General features: G+C 45.2%; 1 long non-coding RNA gene across 3 annotated transcripts in view; it reads left to right on the top strand.

Moving 5' to 3' along the window:
* The first annotated feature begins 246 nt into the window (after nucleotides 1–246).
* The window catches only part of LOC119237248 (uncharacterized), a 52,726-nt gene continuing 28,481 nt past the window's right edge, over nucleotides 247–24,491 (top strand). For 2 of the 3 annotated variants that reach the window (XR_005123233.2, XR_005123232.2), the window contains exon 1: nucleotides 19,975–20,024. This is a non-coding gene — a long non-coding RNA (uncharacterized LOC119237248). Of the gene's footprint in view, nucleotides 298–19,974; nucleotides 20,025–24,491 lie in introns of those variants that run through there. The other variant, XR_008550431.1, reaches the window with a different exon arrangement.

Raw genomic sequence — 24,491 nt, 5'->3', positions numbered from 1 at the left:
TGGCTCCAACCAAATATTTTCAGTCACTCAGATTCCAAAGTAAATATTTGATAGTTCGATTGCAGTAACATTGGAAGCATGGGACAGGCGGCCATTTATCAACTTTCAATCAGAGCCGGTGCAGCTGCTGGAGCGCTTGGCCCCGCCCCTTCCCATGAGCCCCTGCGAGGGTCCCGCCCCCGCACTTCCGGTCTCACCTGGAACCTGGGATTTCAGAAATATGTTCACCTGGAGTCAGGGGAAGGGAGGCGCTGGAGCTCAATGTCAGTTACTCCATGGCGGTTTCTCTTTCAGCAGGTGTTGCCTTTGCTCACACTCACTGGTTCCCTGAAGGGTGTTGCCTGTGGCCATTGGAGATGTAGTGAGTCCAAGAACGGGTTAGAAAATGTGTGATGACCTGTTAGATTTGAGGTGGATGGCCAAGGAGATGTCTCCAGAGGCCATTGCCTGTTGCTAAAATTGCTACCTTAAGACATTGTTAACATTGGCCCAAGTTTTTTGAGCAACAGTGAATATACCGTGTCTGGTACAATGTCTTATCAAATCATTCATACTTTAGTAAGAATATGTCTATTAGATTTTTTTTAAGATTTATTTTATTTATTTATGCATACAAGAACTGGGGTAGAGGCCAGAGGTGTGGGGGGTGAGAGGATTCACCAGAGAGAGAGTGGGGAACACAATAGGCAGGTGTACTGAAATACACTGCTGAGGGGAGCAGTGGGCGAGTCAGGAGAGGTCTGCTGCGCCATGTGGGTCACCTCCCTAGTGGGCTGGGGAATTGAAATGCTGCAGTGGCTGCACACAGCTTCATAGGTTGCATCTTAGCCCCTTGCACAACCAGAAAAGCCCCAGATTTTTAAAAAAGATTTATTTATTTATGCATACAAGAACTGAGGTGCAGGCCAGAAGTGCAGAGGGTGAGGGGGTGAGAGGATTCCCCAGAGACAGAGTGGGGAACAGAACGGGTGGACTGACTGAAATACACTGCTGAGGGGAGCAGCGGGGAGTCAGGAGAGGTCTGCTGCACCATGTGGGTGGCTCCCTGGCAGGGGATCAAACTTGTGCTGCAGTGGCTGCAGATAGTCTCATAGGTTGCATAGTAACCACTTGTGCCATCAGGGAGGCCCTCTATTAGACTTTTTAAAAAAGTGTCATGTTTTATGCAGGATGGGGTGCAAAGATACAGAAAAATGGGGAGTTGAATGGGTGAAGCAAACATATCATTCTGTGGCAGGGTTTCTTAACCTTGTTGGGATCCATGTGAGATTGGAAAAAAAAACTAAGGACCATTTATTTACCCAATAAAAGAATTGTAAACATAGTGTTTTGCCTATAATCTGAGGAGATTGTCAGATACTCAGAACTCACCCACAGACTCCCATAGGGGAGGCATCAAGCCCGGGTTAGGAAATGTTGGATTTTAAGTATAGCAAGGCCTGAATCTGAAGACTCTCAGATTCCTTGTCTTGCCCAGAGCCAAGACTTAATTGGGTACAAAATTTAAGGATGCATCAAAGAATTCAGAAATCAAGGCAAGTATTGTTTCAGTGCTTAAAGAATCAAGTGCTAAATAATATTTCAATATTTTATTTATTTTTAAAGCATTTGTTTTTTAATGCCTTTAATTTTTTTTAAAGATTTATTTATACAAGAACTGGGGTACAGACCAGAGGTGTAGGAGGGTGAGAGAATTCACCAGAGACAGGGCGGGGAGCAGAACAGGCAGACAGACTGAAGACACTGCTGAGGGTAGCAGTGGGTGAGGCAGAAGAGGTGTGCCACGCCATGTGAGTTTCTCCCTGGCTGGCTGGGAATTGAACCCACGCTGCAGAGGTTGTGGGCAGCTTCACAGCGCAGTGCTCAGCCCGCTGCGCCACCGGGGAGGCTCAATATTTCAATATTTTAAACATCAAATCTGAAAACTATGGCTGTCATGTGTCACCTTTTTTGGTAAACAAAGTATATTGGAACCAGGGCCAGGGTTAGGATGAGAGGTACGTGAGGCCTGGTTGCAGAAGTTCAGGGTCAGGCCCTGTCTTTATTTAAAATTTTAATATTTTCTTATTTATGGATATTTAATTTTTAAAATAGTATATTAAAATATTAGTTTTGAATGCTGAGCTTTTTGTTCCCCTGTTCTGTTTTTATTTTGTAGCAGACACTAATGCCTTTGCCTCACCTTAGCTCCAGCCCTGTTTGTGTCCCAGATGATATTCAACTAAAATTACAATGTAACTGATTGCTCCTTGTGTGCTAGCTCCTGAGTCCCACATTTTGGACAGCACAAATATTGGGGGAAAACTCTAATCTGTCAAGAGAGTGGTAGTCTAGTCCTGGTGTTACCATTCTCTGCTGGATGAGCTGCTTCTTATCTGCAGAATGAGAGGGTGAGACTTTCCAGTTCTGGGATTCTATGTTTCTGTGACTTTGAAAGAGGTGGCTAAATCAAATTGTTTCCTAGAGAACAGAGCCCTGAGTGAGCAAATCCCTTGAACCCATTGATTTGCTTTCTCAATGGAGGAGCGTTGTCCACTGTAGTCCTTCATCTGTATTCATATGAGGGCCTTTAGAACTGATTGCTAGATAAAAGATTTTGAGAGTTGTTGAGAGTTTAATCAGTTGGCCAAGATGACACAGTGACAGATTTAGAACAAAAATCCCAGCCTCTGACCGCTGTCCAGTGTTCCTTCCAATTCACCATGATGAAATACAATGTTTGCCTTTCTACTTCCCACCAGAGAATTTCCTAAAAGTGAGTTGAATTCTCTCTCATAATAGTCTCTCCAATTCCTGTGATTTCCTAGCTTCTTCATTATGATGCTGCTCTCCGAAACAACTCTAAATTCACCTTGACCTGAGGGATTTGGAGCCAATTCTTGTTCATTGTCTTACTCTTTTTTTTAAGATTCATTTATTTATGCATACAAGAACAGGGATATGGGCCAGAGTGGCAGAGGGTGAGAGGATTCACCAGAGACAGAGTGGGGAGCAGAATAGGCAGAGTGACTGAAATACACTACTGAGGGGAGCATCAGGCAAGACAGGAGAGGTCTGCTGTACCATGTGGGTAGCTCCCTGGCCAGGGATTGAACTCGTGCTGCAGAGGCTGCCGATAGCTTCACAGTGTGGTGCTTAACTACTTGTGTCATCAGGGAGGCCCTCATGTTGGGTGATTTCTATAGGGATTTTTAAGAACTGCTACTAGGTATGTAATCTTAAAAAGCTTATTTCCTCCTTATTTCTTTTGAAAGGTATTTTTAAATGTGGACAGAACAAGTGATGCATAACAACGCTATCAAGGAGGCAGCATTATTCTCATTTTACTGATGAACAAACTGAAGAATCAAAAGTCAAGTAACTTGTTCAAGGTTTCTGATAATTTGCCCAACATCCTGATTTGAATCAGGATTCAAATCCAGGTATCCCGACACCAACGTCTGTGCTTTTAACCAGCATGCTCTGTGGCCTCTTTCGTAGGCCATTTTGCCGCAGCTTGAACAATTCTAGTGATGACAAACTTTTCCAGTTGTTTCCCCATTTTTTTGCTGGGCAGCTTCATTAGCTAGAATGCCTTCCTTTTATTTGCTGTCTCAAGTCATAGAGAGTTGTACAGAATGGTTTCATGTTGTCTAAATAAAAAGAGAAGTACACATGAGAGTGAAGGACACAAAGAATTAAAATCCTTCCACTGGCCCCACCTTCACCAATCATTCCTGACCCACTTCCAGTTCCTATGGGCTTCCTGAAAAGACACCAAGTTCCCTCTTTCAGTTTTGTGTTTTTTGAAAGTAAAATCTCCCCTTACATGCTTTTACCTTGTTCCAGGAAAGATTTAAGGTAGCCCACTTGGATTGTAAATGTGATGAAGTAGCATAAATTAATAGTGTATGATATGATCTAGCAATCTCACTTTCAGTATGTGTCCTTCAAAAATAGTTACTGGAGGGGCCTCACTGGGGGCATATGGGGTTGAGCATAGCACTGTGAAGCTGTCCGCAGCCATTGCAACATGAGTTTGATCCCAGGCCAGCCAGGGAGGTGACCCACATGGTGCAGCAGACCTCTCCTGTCTCACCTGCTTCTCCCCTCAACAGTGTATTTCAGTCAATCCTCCTTTTCCGTTCCCCACTCTGTCTCTGGTGAATCCTCTCACCCCCCACACCTCTGGCCTGTACCCCAGTTCTTGTATGCATAAATAAATCTTTTTTTAAAAAAAGAAATAGTTACTGGAGACTATACGGATAAATATTGAAGGAGTTCTCTTGTTTCCTTGTACAAAAAACTGTAGGCAATTTAAATGTACATCGTAAGGAAACAGCTAAATAAATAACCCAGTTGAAATAACTCTTACTGTTTTGTACTAACATGGAAAAATGTAAGTAACACAGTTTGGAATTAAAAAAGTAATTTTTGTGACTATATTTGTAAAAAGAATATAAAATGCATTGAAAAAAGTTTGGAAACATCTACTTCAAATGATTACATCTACTTCAAATGATTAACAATGATTGGGGTTAACAAAAGTGAGAGAACATTCATTCAGTTAAGATCTCCCTACGACATTTAGACTCAAAGTGCAAGGTTTTAAGAGCAGTGTGGCTCAGGTCCAACACATCTGAGTGTTCAACTAATGTTTGCTGAATTAAGAAGCTGAATCATAACTTCAGTATATATTAGTAGTTGAAAGTTTATTGGTGTCACAGTAAATAATCTTAAAAAATAATTATTCCCAATTAGCTTTCCCCCCAAAGGTATCAAAATCATTTCTCTTAAATTCAGACTATTCTTAACTCTTTAAAAAAGATTTATTTTTATTTATTTATGCATACAAGAACTGGGTTTAGGCTAGAGGTGTGTGGGGGGGTAAGAGGATTCACTAGAGAGAGTGGGAAGCAGAGCAGGTGGATCTACTGAAATACACTGCTGAAGGGATCGGCAGGGGAGGCAAGAGAGGTTCACTGCACCATGTGGGTAACTCCCTGGCTGGGGATTGAACTCTGGCTGCCAATAGCTTGATAGTGCTGAGACTTAACCCTTGTGCCACCAGGAAGTCTCCTATTCTTAACTCTTTTCAATGCATAATGTTAAGATAAACTCCATGTTTGCTTTGAAGAAAATCATTAGTGATATTTTACAAATTGGTGCCTGATGACATATAACCTCCATTGTCATCCTGTGGTGGTTTAGCAGTTTAAAGAAATACTTTTTTTTTTAAGATTTATTTATTTATGCAAGAACTGGGGTACAGGCCAGATGTACAGGAAGGTGAGAGGATTCACCAGAGACAGAGTGGGGAACAGAACAGGCAGACTGAGGAAATGCACTCCTGAGGGGAGCAGCGGGCTTGACAGGAGAGGTCTGCTGCACCATGTGGGACCCTCACTGGCGGCCGGGGTGGGGGGGGTTGAACCGGCGCTGCAGAGGCTGCAGGCAGCTTCGCAGCCCAGTGCTCAACCTCTGCACCACCAGGGGAGGTCCAAGAAATAAATACGTTTTTCTCATTTCAAGAGTTCATTGAAAAAAATGTGGAAAGTAAGAAAGGGTAAAGAAAGGAGAACCTATAATCTCACAGCCCTTAAGATAGCCTTTAAATGTACTTCTTTTGCATCTTTTTTTCCTATGTGCAGCATTTTTTATATTTTTTATATTTTTAATTGTGACTAAAATATATATAACATAAAATTTATCATTTTAACCATTTTTAACTGTGCAACTCAATGGCATAAAGTACATTCTACATTATTGTGCATCCATTGTGACTATCCATCTCCAGAACTTTTTGATTATCCCGGACTGAAACTCTATATTCATTAAACAGTAACTCCCCATTATTTTTGCCCCCAGCTACTGGTAACCACTATTTTCCTTTCTGTCTGTAAATGTAACTACTCATGTACCTTGCTTGTATAGGTGAAATTAAACATTATTTGTCCCTTGTCCACTTTATTTCACTTAACATACATAGTGTTTTTAAGATTCATCCATGTTGTAGCATGTGTCAGAATTTCATTATTTCATGGCTAAGCAGTTCATTGTATGCATATACCACATTTTGTTTATCATTAATCTATAAACAGAAGTTTTACAAAATAAGGGGGGGTGCAATTGTATGGGGAATATAACCAAAATGAAAATGCATATATTGTACAAAGATGAAAAATGATGTAAGAATTATATAAAATAAAATATAAAAAACAAACAACAACAAAAAAATAAACAGACGTTTTAATTCTTTCCATCTTTTAGCTATTGTTAACAATGCTGCTATGAACATTGGTGTACAAATATCTGCTCTGTTCAAATTTCTGATTTCAGTTCTTTTGTGTATATTCCCAGAAGTGAAATTACTGGATCATATGTTAATTCTATGACTAATTTTTGAACAACATCATACTATTTTCCACAGCACCTGCACCATTTTACATTCCTAGTAGCAGTGTACAAGTGTTCCAATTTCTCCACATCCTCACCAACACTTGTTATTTTCCATTTTTTTAAATAATTTCCATTCTAATGGGTGTGAAGTGGAATCACATTGTGGTTTTGACTTGCATTTCCTTAGTGATCTGTGATGTTTAGCACCTTTTCATGTGCTTGTTAGCTTGTAGTACATGTTTTTCACAGAGATGTCTATTCAATTCCTTTGCCCATTTTTAAATTGGGTCATTTTTGTTGAGTTGCAAGAACTTTTAATATAGCCTCAATAGCAATCCTTTATCAAATACGTGATTTGCAAATACATTCTCCCATTCTGTGCAGAAGTATACTTTTTCTATTGATAATGTCCTTTGATGCACAAATGTTTTGTGTTTTCTAAATTTTTTCAAATTTTTTTGTGGGACCCTCACTGGAGGCCGGGGAATGAATCGGTGCTGCAGAGGCTGCGGGCAGCCTCTGCAGCCCAGCGCTCAACCGCTGCGCCACCAGGGGAGGCCCTGATGCACAAAAGTTTTAAAGATTTTTTTATTATCTTTTTTTTCCTGTCATATCCAAGAAATCATTACCAAATCCAACAGCGTGAAGCTTTTCCCCTATGATTCCTTCTAAGAGTTTTATAGTTTTAGGTCTTGTTTAGGTCTTTAATCCATTTTGAGTTAATTTTTGTATGTGATGGAAGATAAGAATTCAGTTTCAAGTAGTTTGCATGTGGATCTCCAGTTATTCTGTCAGCATTTGTTGAAAAGACTATTCTTTTTCTATGGGCAATCCCATTTTAAATATCATGTTTATTCTGACGGGAGTCCAGGAAGCCTCTGTGGGGGAGGGGGTGTCCTCATTCTCTCTAGTGTACTCAAACGATTGTAAAGTTATTTGACTTGGACCACAGGGGAGACAGAATGAACTCAACCTGGTACAAAAGCAAGGTGGCCAGCAAAAATTGGTGAAAGCGCATGCTGAAATATTGACAATCGAGAGTTTTGTGGAGCCTCCACTAAATCAGTTTCGTTTGTCATGAAATGGGGATGATGATAAGAAGACCAATCTTGTTTTGCTAATCAGTAGCATAAATGCTAATGTCATCATTGTGGTTACTGTTTATAAGAAGAGTGATGTCAGGCCTCCCTGGTGGTGCAGGTAGTTGAGCACAGCGCTGTGGAACAGTCCGCAGCCTCTGCAGTGCCTATTAGATCCCCGCCGGCCTTGGAGCAACCCACATGGCGAGCAGATCTCTCCTGTCTCGCCCGCTGCTCCCCTCAGAGTGTGTTTCAGTCAGTCTGCCTGTTCTGTTCCCTGCCCTGTCTCTGGTGTATCCTCTTGGCCTCCCGAGCATCTGGCCAGTGCCCCGGCTCGTGTATAAATAAATTAAAAAAAGTGATGTCATATGTTAAATGTTTTGCATGCATTATTTAATACTCAGAGCAGTTTTATGAGGTAGTTACTGTCATTTTCACTACTTTACCATCTCTGAGCTGCTTTTGTTGTCTGTAAAATGAAGAAAATAATAATCAGTCTTGCGGAACTGCTCTGAGGATTATATGAGAATAGTGAGCATGGAGGGCCCAGCAAGAGTATGCACGTGGTTGATGCTTAATGGATGGTAACTCCTTCCAGTTGAGGAAATGATTTCAATGGGCACAAATTACGTTATATGAAGCTTGTTTCTGACAATCTCCTATTGTCAGAATTCAGTTGAATCAAGATTCAATTCAATCTTGAATTATGATTATACTGGTCAGATAGGAAAGTCTGATACCATTTATTTAGGAGACAGGAATACCTTGTAATCACCCACCTGCAAGGCCAAAGTAGAGGTTGTTTACTAACAGAGTGCTAGGAAAACTGCCAGTCGCTCATCTAGGAAGTGAACAAGTACCAGCATCCCTGGAACATGTGGCTATGTATTTTTGTACAATATGTTAGAATTGTAGGGTGAGTGAATCAGTCAGGCCTTTACAGAGGCCGCTGGCCTCTGTGGCTATCACCTGTGGCCTTGATTGTGCTAATGCAGAAGGCGCTTGGGAGCGTGGGCATGGGGCACGCATGCCTGACTGTGGACACCTGAGGAGTATGGTGTGGGCATGCGTAAATGGGCACACCTGAGCCTAGAGACTGAGGCTATAAAAGGTTGGCGTCACGCAGAGACGGCTTGGGTAGAATGGCTGCGCGGGGACTGGTGACTACTGAGAGGCAGGACCACGAGACGCCACGCCAGAGAGAGCCCTAAGAGAAAACCGTACGGATTTGGGGGAGTGGGGTGGGCTGGGAGGCCTGCCAGCCTCCCGGCCCCCGGCCTCCCTGCCTTGCCAGCCTGCAGGCTTGTGCCACAACAATGGCGTAGAAGGAGCATTAAAGCCTGAAACTCCTCTGAGGGGCCAAGACTCGCCTTTATCCATCGGTGCCAGTCAATAGAGAAGCTGCCCTGCGCCTGCTGGCACTACAGCGAGGTTCTAAAACTTCATCATTTCGGTAGGTAAAGTATCATTTCCTTAAACCTCTCCATTTTACTATCGTTGCTTATTTCCTCTTTTAAAAAAATGATTACCATGAAGATGTGCAACTGCCTGAGACCATACTGGAAAAGGCAAGAAGGGCTTAAATTAGGTAATACCTTGATGTAGTCCTTACTGGTTGTAGTTATTGTGAGTCACACTTTATGGTTATAATTTGTATATTCATTCAATGAATCCAGGCCACACATTTCTTCTTTGCTGCTAATAAATTAACTGGCAGCAGGATCAAGTCCTACTCCTCAGTGGCAGCTGGGCTCTCCCTTGGAGCCTCTACAATCCCTTCACTTATTGCTAATTGACTTCCTAATTCCCCACAGCAGCTGTTGCAAACCTTTTCCACTCTCCTTCATGCCCTTAATCTGCTCCCTGCTCTGCACACCAAGCAGCAGGTGATCGTGCCTTGGTGATGAGTTCTCTTTCCCACTGCCTTTAGGGCCTTTGCTGTCTCCACCACCTCATCCCTCTGGCGTCCTTTTTTTTTTTTAAGATTTATTTATACAAGAACTGGGGTACAAGTCAGAGGTTCATGAGGGTGAGAAAATTCACCAGAGACAGAGTAGGGACCAGAACAGGCAGACTGACCGAAGGCACTGCTGAGGGGAGCAGCAGACGAGACAGGAGAGGTCTGCTGCGCCATGTGGGTTTCTCCCTGGCCAGCCGGGAATTGAACCCGCTTTGCAGAGGCTGCATGTGGACAGCTTCACAGCGCTGTGCTCAACCCGCTGCGCCACCGGGAGGCCCTCTCTGCGGTCCTTAGCCCAGATCTCCCTGATATCTCAGGCCCTAGCTCCTTAATTTACTCCCTTCTCTTAGATTCAGTTTCTCTGCCGCCTTTCCTTTTACCGATAAAGAAGTTCAAGTCTTCCTCACCTATAGAAGTTGAGCTGTATTTCCCTTGATTAATTTTTCCTTTATCACTGGTAAGCTCTTAATTTTTTTTTTCATTTTAAAAGTAATATAGTAATAGAAAATTGGGAAGTACAAATAATCAAACATGTTTCAAACACTCAACTCACATTTCTAGAGATAATCACCAATGTTAACATTTTAATTTGTACTTTCTAACCATTTCTATGCATGTTTATTAGTCATTTATTTCAATATTGAGAGCATTCTGAACGTTCTGATTTTTTTAAAGATTTTTTTATGCATATAAGAACTGGGGTACAGGCCAGAGGTGTGGGGGGTGAGAGGATTCACCAGAGACAGAGTGAGGAACAGAACAGGTGGATTGACTAAAACCCACTGCTGAGGGGAGCAGTGGGCCAGACAGGAGAGGTCTGCTGTGCCGTGTGGCTCAGCTCCCTGGCTTGTGATCAAACTCGTGCTGCAGTGGCTGCAGATAGCTTCTAGTGCTGAGTTTTAACTCCTTGTACCACCAGGGAGGCCCCTGAATGTTCTGTTTTGTAACCTGACACTTTTCCTATATAATTATTCTTCTACAAACATAAATTTAATAATTGCATTAAAATTTCCACACTATGCATGCATTGTAAATTTTAAAGTCATTTTAAGCATAATGACAGGTTATTTCCAATTTGTGGCTAAAATTAACATTACAGTACAATCTTTGTAAATAAATTTTGTATATATTGCTGATTATTCCTTTAGTATAAATTCTGAAGGGAATTTCTTGAGCGCATATTTTAAGTAGGGGGAGGGATACATATTTTTTGCAGAATGTGAACGTTTTGAAAGAGTAACCTACTGTCATTACTTCAACTTTTAATTCATGTTCATTAAATTCTAAGAAATCCTGGTCCTTCTCCCATCACTGAAGTAATTCTGTCAGAGAACAAGGTCAATTCTGTCAGTTGTTAATACAAGTCTTCTCATGCCTTATTCTGCCTAATCTTTTTGCAACAACTCCTACTTTCTGTTTTCCTTTCAAAATATTTTTTCCTTCTAATTTAGCTGAGTCCTATTTCTGTGTTAACACATTGCTGGGCTCTTTCCTGTTTCCTTTTCTTTTTTTAAATTTATTAATGCATAAGAGAGCTGGGGTGTAAGTCAGAGGGGGGGTTGGTGAGAGGATTCCCCAGAGACAGAGTGGGGAGCAGAACGGGCAGACCCACTGAAATACACTGCTGAGGGGAGCAGTGGGCGTGACAGGAGAGGTCTGCTGCACTGTGTGGGTCACTTTCCTGGCCAGGGATTGAACTTGTGCTACAGTGGCTGCGGATAGCTACATAGTGCTGAGACTTAACTCCTTGTGCAATCAGGGAGGCCCAGTTCATTTTCTTTTGCCTGACCTTTTTCTTACTCTCTACTCATCCCAGATTTTCAACTGTTGAATCCAGTGCCACATAGATCTCAGCGTAAGTGTTGCCTGATTTGAGGGTCTGGTGGTCTCACAAGCCTCCTATTTGACCACTTTTCCTGAGCTGCTGCTTCCTGTCCCTGTGCCTTCACATGCTTTATGACTCAGTCATTCTGAATTACTTGCATTTTCTATGCCTTTGATCATACAGTACTCTGTGCTTGCTAATTTCTTCTCTCTTCACTCAATAAAGCTTTACTTACCCTTTACAAGTCACCTTTTTGAGGAGGCTCCACAACAGTCCCATACTTCCAGTTTTATATGTCTCTCTGTTCCTTGGTATGGTCGAATAAAGAAATCTTCCTCTATGATGTCAAGTTCACGCTCTCTCCTTGTGCTGTGCTATAACTTTCTGCCTCTTTCTCTTGGCTGTGAGCTCCTGCAGGGCAGAAACTGTGACTTAGAGGCTTATCACCCCAGAGAGTAGCATGATCATTGTCATTAGAAGAGACTGGGAGTGAACTTCTTTCATCCTTTGGTCAAATCATACTCTAATATTCCTTTGGGGACCTGTCCTCTTTTTTTAAAAAAGATTTATTTATGCATACAAGAATGGGGGTGTAGGCCAGAGGTGCACAGGGGTGTGTGTGTGTGTGTGTGAGTGGATTCACCAGAGACAGTGGGGAGCAGAACAGGTGGATTTTGCTGAAATACACTGCTGAGGGGAGCAGCGGGCGAGACAGGAGGAGTCTGCTACACCACATGGGTTAGCTCCCTGGCTGGGGATCAAACTCAGGTCACAGAAGTGATAGCGTGATAATGCTGCTGAGAACTTAACCCCTAGGCCACCAGGGAGGCCCTCACTGCCTTACTCTTGAGCCATAATCCCACCTGCAGGGGTGTTGCCTTACTGATCATTGCCCCAGTGGCAAGAAAAGTTTTTTGTTTTTTAAAGAAAAGCTTTCTATTCTATGTCAGCTATTAGAAGAGGTACATTTAGGGGCCTCCCTGGTGGCACAAGGGGTTAAGATGCAGCACTGTGAGGCTGTCCACAGCCACTGCAGCATGAGTTCGATCCCCGACCGGCCAGGGAGCTACCCACATGGCGCAGCAGACATCTCCTGACTCGCCTGCTTCACTCCTCTGCAGTGTACTTCAGTCAATCCACCTGTTCTGTTTCCCACTGCCTCTGGTGAATCCTCTCACCGCTCCCCACCCCCCACACCTCTGGCCTGTACCCCAGCTCTTGTATGCATAAATAAATCTTAATTTAAAAAAAGATACATTTGGGCCTCCCCGGTGGCGCAGCGGTTGAGCGCTGGGTTGCGAAGCTGCCCGCAGCGTCTGCGGCGCCGGTTCGATCCCCGGCTGCTCCCGGCCACCAGAGGAGGGTCCCACATGGCGCGCAGACCTCTCCTGCGCCCGCTGCTCCCCTCAGCAGTGTACTTCGGTCCTTCTGCCTGCTCTGCTCCCCGCTCTGGCTCTGGTGAATTCTCTCACCCTCGCGTGCTTCTGACTGTATCCAGTGCATGTATAAACAAAAAACAAACAAACAAATAAATAAGCATGCCTCTATTAAAAAAAAAAAAAATAAAAAAATAAAAAAAAAAATAAAAAAAGATACATTTGTCTTACCCTACATGATGCAGTATAAAGATTTAAGAATTGTTTATCCATCTTTCTAGCATGAAGGAGTAACTAGAACTTCTGAGGGCTGTGTCTGAAAGATGAAGCTAGGGTCCTGGAAGACAGCAGAGACAGAGTGAATCAGTATATGTATGCATGTATGTAGCATTATTTAACAATCACATGTGTTATGTGCCAGGTACTATTCTTCATGCTTTATAAATATTACCTCATTTAATCCTATCACTCTTATTATCCCTGGTTTATGTTAGAGAAAGTGATACACAGAGAGGCTAGATAACTTGCCTGAGGTCACAGCGCTCATCAGCAGGATCTGAAGCTAAACTGGAGGGTCTTACACTACCCCTCATTGTGCAGTGGCACCAAAAAGGGATTTTGAAAGAACCCAGCTTTCTCTGAAGTTCAATATCTACTTAGCTGATATCTTTCCTTCATTGTGTGTGAAAGCTAGGTACTGAGGTCCTGCACCTGGGTGCAGAGTGAGGGCGTCACTTAGGCAGTCACTTGTGCTTTTTTGCTCGTAGTTAATTAACACACAACCTGTGATCTCTGAGCAAGCTTTGTATGTCAGAAAGCCAGATTTTTCAAACATCCCTGCTCAGAAAAAGCTAAACAAGAGCCTGTCTTTTCATGTGATTTATTATATCATGCAATATAAGGATTGGAAGAGTCTTTAAAGAGTATTCTGTCTGACTCTCTATAAGTAACTGAAGGGATAACCAAGGCCCACTGGGGTCAAAGAGAGGAAAACGCCAGGGCCAGTATCTTTCCCAGGAGTCTCAGGTGTGGTATGTTTGCTGTTCTGCTGGTTTATAGGCCTTTTCCGTTTGAGGAGACTTTCTAAAACTCAGTATGTCCCAGGCCAGGCTGAGAGAGTGTAGTGACAAGGTTTGGGTCCTGCTCAGTTGGGACTGCAAAGCAAAAGACAAAGGTCAGCTCAGACACGGCCGTGAGGAGGCACCTGTGCCTGCCCCTCCTACCTTGGATCACTCAAGTAACACCTAGGAAACCAGATGTCTTGATGGGCATGTCAAGGTGACTTTTGTTTTCTGTCTGCCTTGATCTCTCAGAAGTAGACACTTACCATTTCCTGCCTCCAGACTGTTTCTCCCACAAGGCACCTTGACCTCTTGCTTTTCTTCCCTCTTCTGGTTATTCCTTCTGTAGCACCTTCATTTTCCTTTATCCACCTGACTTTTTTTTTAAGGGTTTTATTTTATTTTTGCAAAGAACTGGAGTATAGGCCAGAGGTTGGCTGAGGGAGGCGGGGCCAGTGTGTGTGAGAGGATTCACCAAAGACAGAGTGGGTAGCAGAACAGGTGGACTGACTGAAATACACTGCTGAGGGGAGCAGCGGGCAAGGCAGGAGAGGTCTGCTGCGCCATGTGGGTAGCTCCCTGGCTGGGGATAGAAATCAGGCCATCGCGGGCTTCCCTGGTGGCATAGGGGATTAAGATTCCACACTATTAAGCTATTGTCTCCCTGTTCTTCCCTCACCATCCTTCCCCTAGCCACTACCTGCTCATTTGGTGAAATCTCCCTGATGTCCCCTGACTCTGTGGGTAGCTCCCCCCACTTTACCTCTCTTACTGCATTACCATGCTGCATTGTGATGGGTTCTTTTGTGCTGCTGTCTCCACTGGGATGGAGCTTCATGAGGAATAGACTGTGCGTTATTCTCCATGGTGTTCCCCAGTTACAGTGCTTAGTTCACCAGACTAAGTGAGGCTCTTTATTCTTGCCCGAACTTTCTGAAGTGCAAGTGCCTTGGGTTGGGGAGGGAGTTGTTCCAAGTGACAGGAATGTGAAGTTTATTTTTTTTTTAAAGATTTATTTATTTTATGCATACAAGAACTGGGGTACAGGCCAGAGGTGTGGGTGTGAGAGGACTCACCAAAGACAGAATGAGGAACAGAACAGGTGGAATGACTGAAATACACTGCTGAGGGGAGCAGCGGGTGAGTCAGGAGAAGTCTGATGCGCCATGTGGGTCACCTCCCTGGCTGCGGATTGAACCGCAGAGGCTGTGGATAGCTTCATAGGCTGAGTCTTAACCCCTTGCACCACCAGGGAGGCCCAGGACTATGAAGTTTCTTGACAATCAGTTTGCAGCAAGAATAGGTGCTAAGTCAGAGGCTGAAGAACAAGAAAAAGTACCCATTAGTGGGGAGAGGAGCCTGGTGACATCAATGAAGGAAAGGGACTGATATTAGGGTGGTTCTTCCTACCAGCACCCTTGCATACGTTACCTTGTTTTGTTCTCTCAGTGATACCATCCTCATTTCACAGATGTGGAAGTCGAGCAGGATGTACGGTACCTTGCCTCGGTTCACACAGCGAGTAGCTGAGCTGAGTAGCAGGTGCCCTTGGGCACTGTGCATATTGGTGGTCAGATAGGTGTGGTATAGTGTCCAGTAACTTGTGATAGGCCTGGCATCCAGATCTGCAGACACTGTGCGCCTTTTTTTTTTTTTTTTAAGATTTTATTTATTTTTACATAGAGGAACTAGGGTGAGGAGAGGTGCAGGGGGTGAGAGGACTCACCAGAGACAGAGTGGGGAGCAGAGGAGGCGGATTTACTGAAATACACTGCTGGGGGGAGCAGAGAGTGAGACAGGAGAGGCCTGCTGTGTCACATGGGTTAGCTCCCTGACCAGGGATGGAACTCAGGCTGTCACAGTGATAGTGTTGAGACTTAACCCTTAGGCCAGCAGGAAGGCCCGCTGTGAAAGGAATGCCATGAAAGGAATGTAAGTTTCTAAAATCTACACTGGAGTGATTTAGTCCCCCAGGTCTCTCAAGGAGGTCAACCACAAGGAATTTTGGAAATCTCACCAGCCCAGCTTTTCCTAAATAGCCCTCAGGTAACTGTGAGTTTGTTTCCCTAGTCTCCCCTGAACCTTCCCAATTCAGATCAACCCTACCTGCTAGGACATTTCAGGATCTGCCAGCCAGAGCACACCTATGAGCAGAATCCTCTCAGGCCCACTAATCTGGGACCCCAGCTCTTTGATATCTGAGCTTTTGGTGCTCTTGGGCAGTTGTGAGCACTTTGATAACTGGGAGAGCATTGCAGGATAGGGGCAGGTTGCTAAAGGACTTCTGGATACTGGTGAAGCTGACTCATAGAGGAAACTAGTCCTTCAGTCCACAAATATTTATTGATGCTACCTACATATTGTTTGAGGCCAGAGATATCAGGCATTGATAGGATTAATAACTGCTATTTTTTTTATCCAGACCATCTGTATGTCAAAGGTCATACTTCCACCCTGTCATTTAATCTCTACCAACTTGGAGAAAGCTATTAAATAGTTGTATTTTATAAATTGTCAAAAAAAACTCTGAAGTTCAGAGGTTGCCCACAACCATTTAACCCAATGCCAGATCTGTTTGACTCAAGCCTGTGTTGAGTCAAATACAAATTTTATGGGAAATACAAATTTTATCCCCATCACCAAAGAGCTCCTAATGCTTGTCTGCTCTCTGCCCACCCTTTTTATCCAGTCCCTGTGCTCCAGGCCCACTGAAAGTCTCGCAGTTTCTTTGTGCATCTGTTATCTCTTATCACCAGAGCGTTATACCTGCTGTTTGCTCTGCCTGGAATGCCTTCCACCCCTCCTTTCTCCTGCTAGCTCCTTGTCATTCTTCGGGTTTCATTTTGCCTGTCCCCTGGCTCTCCAGTGCTGGGGAACTCACGCTTTGGCTGGGTAGGTGGCTACTGGTTAGCACTGTCCTTCCATTTTCCTCTTTTGCAGGAAGTTCCTGGGCTCCCGGTTTGGGAAATTCACTCATCCCCCATAAATAGCCTCCTACTTAGTATGACATCCCGCCACCCGGCTCCAGGCTTGGGTCTGATTGTTTAAGCCAATCATTTTACCTGTCACTGTGATCAGTTCAGAGATTGGGCTCAATGAACTCTGGAGAAACTGGAGACTTTGATACCAGAGGCATCTCCTTTTCTATGAACTTGAATGAGGAAGGAGACGGTACTACAGCATGGACATGAAAAGCCTGGAATCTAACAGAGGGACAGCCTAAGGGATAACAACCTAGTGAGAATATAGGCTCTGAGACTTGGCATCTACCATTAAAAATAGAACATTTGGGGGCCTCCTTGGTGGCGCAGGCAGTTGAGCGCCACGCTGTGAGGCTGTTCGCAGCCTCTGCAGCACGGGTTCGATCCTGGCCAGCCAGCGAGAATCCCACATGGCACGGTGGATCTCTCCTGTCTCGCCTGCTGCTTCCCTCAGCAGTGTATTTTGTCAGTCTGCCTGTTCTGTTCCCTGCTCTGTCTCTGGTGAATCCTCTCACCCTCCCGCGCCTCTGGCCTGTACCCCAGCACTTGTATGAATAAAATAAATCTTTAAAAAAAAATAGAACATTTGGGCCCACATATTTACTTCTTGTTTACTTTCAACTTTTCCAGAACCTTTAGCAAGAAAGAGGGGAGGATCCCCAAATAATCTTCATATGTGTGCATGTGCAGACACACATCCTGGGATCATTTTAATAAGCTCCTTGGATCTTATTCCCTACTTTTTAATATAAATTAACATTTAAATCTGTGTTGCAAATATTTCCCCACATATTTCTCTATGGCCTTTGTTTATAGCACAAATATTTAATATTTATATAGTCAAATATATCTTTCATTGTTTTTAGTGCCTCTAAATTCCCAGTCTTTGTTAGGGAGGCCTCCCTATCTTCAGTTTATAGTATAGTTTACAAAATTTTCTTGAACTATATAATTTTTTAAAGATTTATTTACTTTTTCACAAGAACTGGGGTACAGGCCAGAGCACGGAAGGGTGAGAGAATTCACCAGAGACAGAGCGGAAAGCAGATCAGGCAGACGACCAAAAATTTGCTGAGGGGAGCAGCGGGAGAGGCAGGAGAGGTCTGCTGCACCATGTGGGGATCTCCCTGGCCGGCCGGGAATCGAACCCGCACTGCAGAGGCTGCAGCCAGCTTCACAGCGCTGCACTCAACCCGCTGTGCCACCTAGGAGGCCCCTTGAACTATTTTTCATTGTTTTACTCTTGCTTTTATAATTTTTAATCCAGTTGGATTTATTTTTTGGTATCATGTATAGGCTTGGGGTCTATTTTCACTTCTACATGGATAGCCAGTTGAACCAGTATCGTTTATTAAACAGTCCAGGGCCTCCCTGGTGGTGCAAGGAGTTAAGACGTAACATATGAAGCTAGCCGCAGCCCCTGTGGCACCAGTTCAATCCCCAGCCAGGGAGCTACCCACATGGTGCAGCAGACCTCTCCTGGCTCACCCGCAGCTCCCCTCAGCAGTGTATTTCAACCACTCTGCCTGTTCTGTTCCCCGCTCTGTCTCTGGTGAATCCTCTCACTGCCCCCACCTCTGGCCTGTACCCTGGTTCTTGTATGTATAAACAAATAAATCTTAAAAAAAATATACAGTCCATTCTTTTCCCACCAAATTGGACTTCCACGTGTATCATGTGTTAACTTTTGTTTAAATACTGCTATTGATTGTGGATTTTCTATTTTGTTTTATTGACCTATTTTTCTATTTGACTTTACATAATATGTTCTGGTAAGACATTTTAACTGTTTTTATGATTTTCTTAGCTATTTTCAGTCATTCTTCACATGAATTTGAAGATAGATTTATAAGATTCCATTGAAACATTATTTGATGATTTATCAAATAAAACATAGTAATAGATTTGTTGGAAGACATATTTGTTAAAACATAGACTGTGTAGAAATATTAAAATATGTGTAAAAAGAGACACTTGATTCAGAAGATCCAAAATAAAAATAAATCAAAAGCACATAAACAAGAAATAAAAATATGTTTGGATTCTTATTGGAACTATTGTTACAGACACCTCCATGAAGAACAGGTGCCATTTTCCCTGCCCCCACTTACATTAAGCTGGAGTCAAGTCCCAGGATGCCATAAAAACTGGGATTCCTGATCAGGGAGCTACTGAAACCAGGGTGGAGTTCAGCAGCCGTGCTTGGGATGTCCCTGAGCACATGCGGGCTCAGGCGCTCTTACTTCTCCAGCTTTCACTTGTACCCAGAGACTTGGGTGAACTCGGAGACATGGGAAGGCATCAGTAGACAGTGGCAGCCATTATCTTGATTTGTACTTTGATTTTGCCTCTTTTGTGACAGTTTTGCCTTATCCCTTTCTAATGGTTCCCTGCCAGAAGGTACCTTAGAGTTGTGGCAAGCTTTTGGGCCTTAGAGGCACCACTTCAGGCTGACCCTGTTTGGTTAGGGATTTGCCCATGAAGGGATGTGTAATTTTCAGAGTTTTATTAGGAATATCTTTTTTTCTTTTCTCTCTCTATGCATAGAATTCTGCTAAAGAGCTTTCACACCACGAGTCTTCTTCCTTTGCCTTTTTGTGCACCGATGGCCAAATCCCTTTCTGAGCATGCCCTCCCTTAACACTTTGGGGCCTTAGATGCCCCTTGATCACAATTCTTTTGCTATTGATGGCCAATAGAATAAAGTTACGAAGTCTTAAATGTTTATCTTGTGTAACTAGAGAATGTAGGTCACTTGGTGAGAGTCGGGGGGAGGGATAGGCAGTGTATATGTTGGGGTCTGTGGGCATAGGGCTGGGTATCAGGAAAAGAAGCTAATAAAGGACGAAAAGAACTGATTGTGTGTTTAGGATACTGTTATTAGGAGTCACTTTCAGTGTGAGCAGCTGTAAGTAACAGACCTAGAACATAGGATTAAAAAGAATAACATTTATTTTGCTCTTATAAAAGAAGTCTAGTTCAGATTCTACTGTCTCAGGAACCCAAACCGCTTACTTTGCATTCTTCTGTCCTTCAGATTGGCCGTCATCATTGCAGTCCAAGATGAATTCCAGGCTCACATCTGCATTCCAAGCAGGAGACTGAAGGAAAAGAGACAAAGGCTGTATCCCAGGTATATCTTAAAGAAATTTTCTGAAGTTGCCACATTATAATTCTGCTCATCCTATCAACCAGAACTGAATTGTGTGCCTGTGTCTAGTGCCAAGGGATGCTGGGAAATATTTATATTCAAGATCAAAATTCTAAAAAAGATTGTGAAGATGTTTATTCTAAATCAAGATTCTAAGATGATGATAACCCATATTGGGATTGGCAGCCAGCAGTCTCTGGTCAGGAGGAAGGGGTATGTGTGTTTCTTCTGTGGTTCTCAGCAAGCAGGACATGGTGCGGAGGGTTGAGTGGGGCAGAGGATTACAGTGCCAGGCATGGATGGAGGCTGTGGGCGAGAGAACGGTTTAAGTTTGGTTGAACAGGAGAGAAGGCTTGTTGGGGGATAATGGATCGGCAGAAACGGCCTTCAGGGGATTAGTGGGCTCAGCAAGGCGTAAAAACAGAAGCACAGCCGAGGACTGCGAGGCTGTGTCAGTGGCATATCTGGCAGTGCCAGTGGGTGATAGATGTGGAAAGGGGTCTGATCTGTGAAATGTACGAAAAGTAAGCATGGCAGGGGAGGGTCTTCCACCTGCAGCAGCGGGCACAGAGAAGAGACACGAAACAAAATGGTGGTAGGAGCTGGGGACAGAGAATGACAGGGAAGCCAGTGTAACCGACGGTGTGAGCCCCAAGGTAGTGACACTGGAGGAGAATCATGGTCCTGAGGTACGTGGAGTGTAAGGACCCTAACGCAGCCTTCTGGCTTTACACGATCACCCAGGGAGATACACAAGCGGGTCACTGGGGAACAGAAGTCACCTCTGAGCACGGCTACAGGGGTGCCTGTGGTGGGTGACTGGTCTCAGGGTACAAGAGGAGAGAGTCTTCTGTGAGGAGGTAAATGATGAAAGGGATTGATTTTCCATGGAATAAGGAGTCCAGTGGGCACAGAGCTTTTCAGGGAAGAGGAGCAGCTGGCATTTGGAGAAGAGGCCTAGAACAATGTGGAGTTGAGAATGCAAGAGAACAAATGACAAGACCTAGTCTATAAGAGGTACCATCCGGGCATGGGGAGTCCTTACATGTCTTCAGGGTTACATTGTTCCGGGTGGGCAGAAGCCACACCAGGAATTTCCAAAGACCTCCTGCAGAGCAGTTGGAGGCCAAAACAGAGATCCTTTCCTGCCTTGGAAGCCTCCCTTACCGCGCTCCTAAGGCTTCTAGATGAAGTGTGAGACCGGAAACAACCACCTCTGCTCGTTCAACTATTAAAGACAATGCTGGCTGCTAACCGGCACCAGGAATCCTGCTCCTCTAACATCCATTTTGATTTAAAAATCTTTTATGTTTGCGATGGGCTTTTCTCTGTTGACAATGGGCAGGGTTTAGTCTGTTCATTAGGTGGGGAGCTCCTGGCTTGTGATAAATCCTGATTGGAAAACAATATAAACACATTTCCTGGTAAAAGCATACATACACATAGATGGCTGCTGCCCTCCCCACCAGCAGCACATACCGAAGAAGCAATTCGCAGCAATTTAGACCTGCTGAGCACCTGGCCCTCATAAAAGGCCTTGAGTGACTCACGAGCCTGTACCAACAGTGAGGGCTTGTCTTGCTTACGGAGAGAGCTGTGTTTGCCTCCCGTTCTGCCCACGGTCCTTTCTGTTGCTTTATGATGAACAGTCTGATTTGTGTGCACAGAGACGGGTGAGAGAAGAATTTGGGGAAGGGGAGCAAGGGGAAGAGGAAGAAGCCCCAGATAGCGCCATATTCAAGGGAAAACCATCAGTTTGGGGGAGAATGACCTGTTTTTTGCTGTTGAGAAGCCAGTTTGTTTGCTTTAAAAAAAAAAAAAAAGCAGTAGAAAGAGCCTTATTTTGAGTTAAGAGGGGCCCCCTGGTTGCCGAGCTCGCAGTCTCTTGGCAGGTGCATTTCCTCACCTGACAGGCGCCGCTGGCCTTGGCCCTTGGCGAGGCGAAAGGGGAGTCCTGGCAGGGGAGTCCTGGTGCCTGAGCACCGGGGGCGGGGCGGGAGCTGTGGAAGCGAGTTCCCTGAACAGGCCAGCTCATCCCAGGCCCGCGACAGGGACAGGCCGTGCGGAAGGTGGCGCTCAGCCGTCCAGCCAGAGGAACGGAGGCGCGGAGAGGCGGCCTGGCTTGTTCGCAGTCACGGAGCTTGGCGCGAGTCATCCATCTTTCCATCTCACATCTTTCCAGCTCCTGTGTTCGTCCCAGCACTTCACGCTGCCACCGAGGTCACAGGCCACATCCCGGTTTCCCCTTGGGGAGGGAACGAGCACAAGAGCACAAGGCGTCTTCCCTGTCTCTGTGTCCTTGTCCTCAGAGAAGGCCCGGCCAAGCCCAGTTCTGCTTCCTCAGCGCCTGGTGCTCTTCTGTGGGGCCAGGAGGGCTGTGACTCTGATAAGCAGCTTCCTGCGAAGGGGGGAGAACAAGCCAGAGAGCTGCTCATTGCCCCCCAGAGTGGCAGTGGGGTGACTTCAGTACCTTCACCCACGGACTCACTCTAGAACGGTGATCTGAAGGGACAAGGGTTTGGTGTCAGACACCCAAGGGTGGGAGTCCTGGCTCTGGCTCACAGTGAGACCTTGACTTGTCCAAGCTTCGGCTTCCTCATCGGTCAGATGCGGGTGAGACTGCTCGAGGGTCGCTGTTGCTGTGAATGTTTATATGAGGTAGAGTGGGAAATGTGCACGGCAGAGCAAAAGGCAACAGTTGTTTCCGTGGAGGCAGGAGCCACCTCCAGGGGAGCTGTTGAGGCGTTGCGTAGTTTTTTGCATCCCTTCTCCAAAATCCACTTCATAGCCTTTTATTCATTTGTTCAGAAAATGTGTTGTAAACTCGCTGTGTCAGCTGCCGGGGGACAAGCTTTGTGGGGCTCAGTAGAGCTGGAACAGTGTGGCAAGGAAGTCTCTGGTACAGTCGCAGAGAGGGCATGGCCTGGGATCTAGCCTGCTGGAGTCTGGCATTTGAAAAATCCAGGCTCGGGCCTCCCTGGTGGCGCAAGGGGTTGAGCACCACTCTATGAAGCAGTCCCAGCCTCTGCAGCATGAGTTCAGTCCCCGGCTGGCCAGGAAGCTACCCACATGGCACAGTAGACCTCTCCTGTCTTGCCTGCTGCTCCCCTCAGCAGTGTATTTCAGTCAGTCTGCCTGTTCTGTTCCCTACTCTGTCTCTGGTGGATCCTCTTACCGCCTGCATCTCTGGCCTGTACCCCAGCTCTTGTGTGCATAGATAGATAGATAAATCTTTAAAACAAAGAAAAAATAAATAAAGAATCCAGGCTCCTCTCCTGGGGTAAGGGGCTCTTATGGAGTGTGGGACATACCCCTTCTTTGATGACTTCAGGAAACACTAAGCTGCCAGGCAAGAGGCAGGGCTCTAGGCATCAATGGCTTGCGGGGGGGTGGGGGTGGTTGTTTTCCATCTGGTACGGGCCAAAACCCACTACATTCAGCAAAGATAGTCTATCGAGAGATAGATTGATGCCTCCAACTCAGAGTTTTTGGAGTAATTTGCTTTGTAAGTGAGGCTTTTTTTTTTTTTTTTTTTTGTGGGACCCTCGCCGGTGGCCGGGGATCGAACCGGCGCTGCAGAGGCTGTGGGCAGCCTCACAACCCAGTGCTCAACCGCTGCACCACCAGGAGAGGCCCGAGGCATTTTTTTGATTTATTTATTTTTATTCAAGAAGCGGGGTACAGGCCAGATGTGCGGGAGGGTGAGAGGATTCACCCGAGACAGAATGGGGAACAGAACAGGCAGACCGGCCGAAATACACTGCTGAGGGAGCAGAGGGCGAGACAGGAGAGGTCTGCCATGCCATGTGGGTATCTCTGTGGCCGGCTGGGATCGAACCGGCACTGCAGAGGCTGTGGACAACTTCACAGCGCTGCACTCAACCACCTGCACCACCAGGGAGGCCCGTAAGTGAGGCATTTATGGAGTACTGAGTATTGCCATGCCTGTCGGGGGCACTCACAGGTCACGTTAATATTTGGGAGGCAGCAAGATAGGTGCCTGGGTTTCAGCCCAGATCGTGGTGAAAGGGCTCTTGCTCTGCCTCTCTTACCCTGTCTGCTTGCTGGGAAGTCTATGGTTCAGCTGTCCTGGGGGTGGGGTAGGGGTAGGCATGGAATTCACTCTTCTGGACTTTCCAGATCTTCCCCAATCCAGTCCCATCCCATCTCACTCTACTCCATTGTCCTGCAATAGCCAACACCTGCACCAAGCTGGCCAGTAGTTCCACATGAGCCCCCAGACACACAGTTATTCTCATCTCATTGTTTGCAATTGGACACCTACAATTTCACTTTTTCCCCCAAAAGATTTATTTATTTATGCATTAAAGAGCTGGGGTGCAGGCCAGAGATGCAGGGGGGGGGGTGAGAGGATCCATCAGAGACAGAGTGGGGAACAGAACAGGCAGATTGACTGAAATACACTGCTGAGGGGAGCAGCAGGTGACCAGGAGAGGTCTGCTGCGCCATGTGGGTCACGTCCCTGGCTGGGGAATGAACTCGTGCTGCAGTGGCTGGGGCTAGCTTCACAGTGCTGCATCTTAACCCCTTGCATGACCAGGGAGGCCCTAGTTTCACTTATTAACTGTAGCAAGCTCATCTTACTGCCCAGCTCTCATTCTACCTCCAGCAGAATTTTCCTTAACCTCTACAGCATATGCTGAACTTTCTTCTCTTGTA

This window comes from Talpa occidentalis, unplaced genomic scaffold, assembly GCF_014898055.3.
Source record: "Talpa occidentalis isolate TD23 unplaced genomic scaffold, MPIMG_talOcc4v2.1 talOcc4.9, whole genome shotgun sequence".
NCBI classification, from domain to species: Eukaryota; Metazoa; Chordata; class Mammalia; order Eulipotyphla; family Talpidae; genus Talpa; species Talpa occidentalis.
Note: the sequence above shows the minus strand (reverse complement) of the source record. Positions and strands in the feature narration are given on the sequence as shown.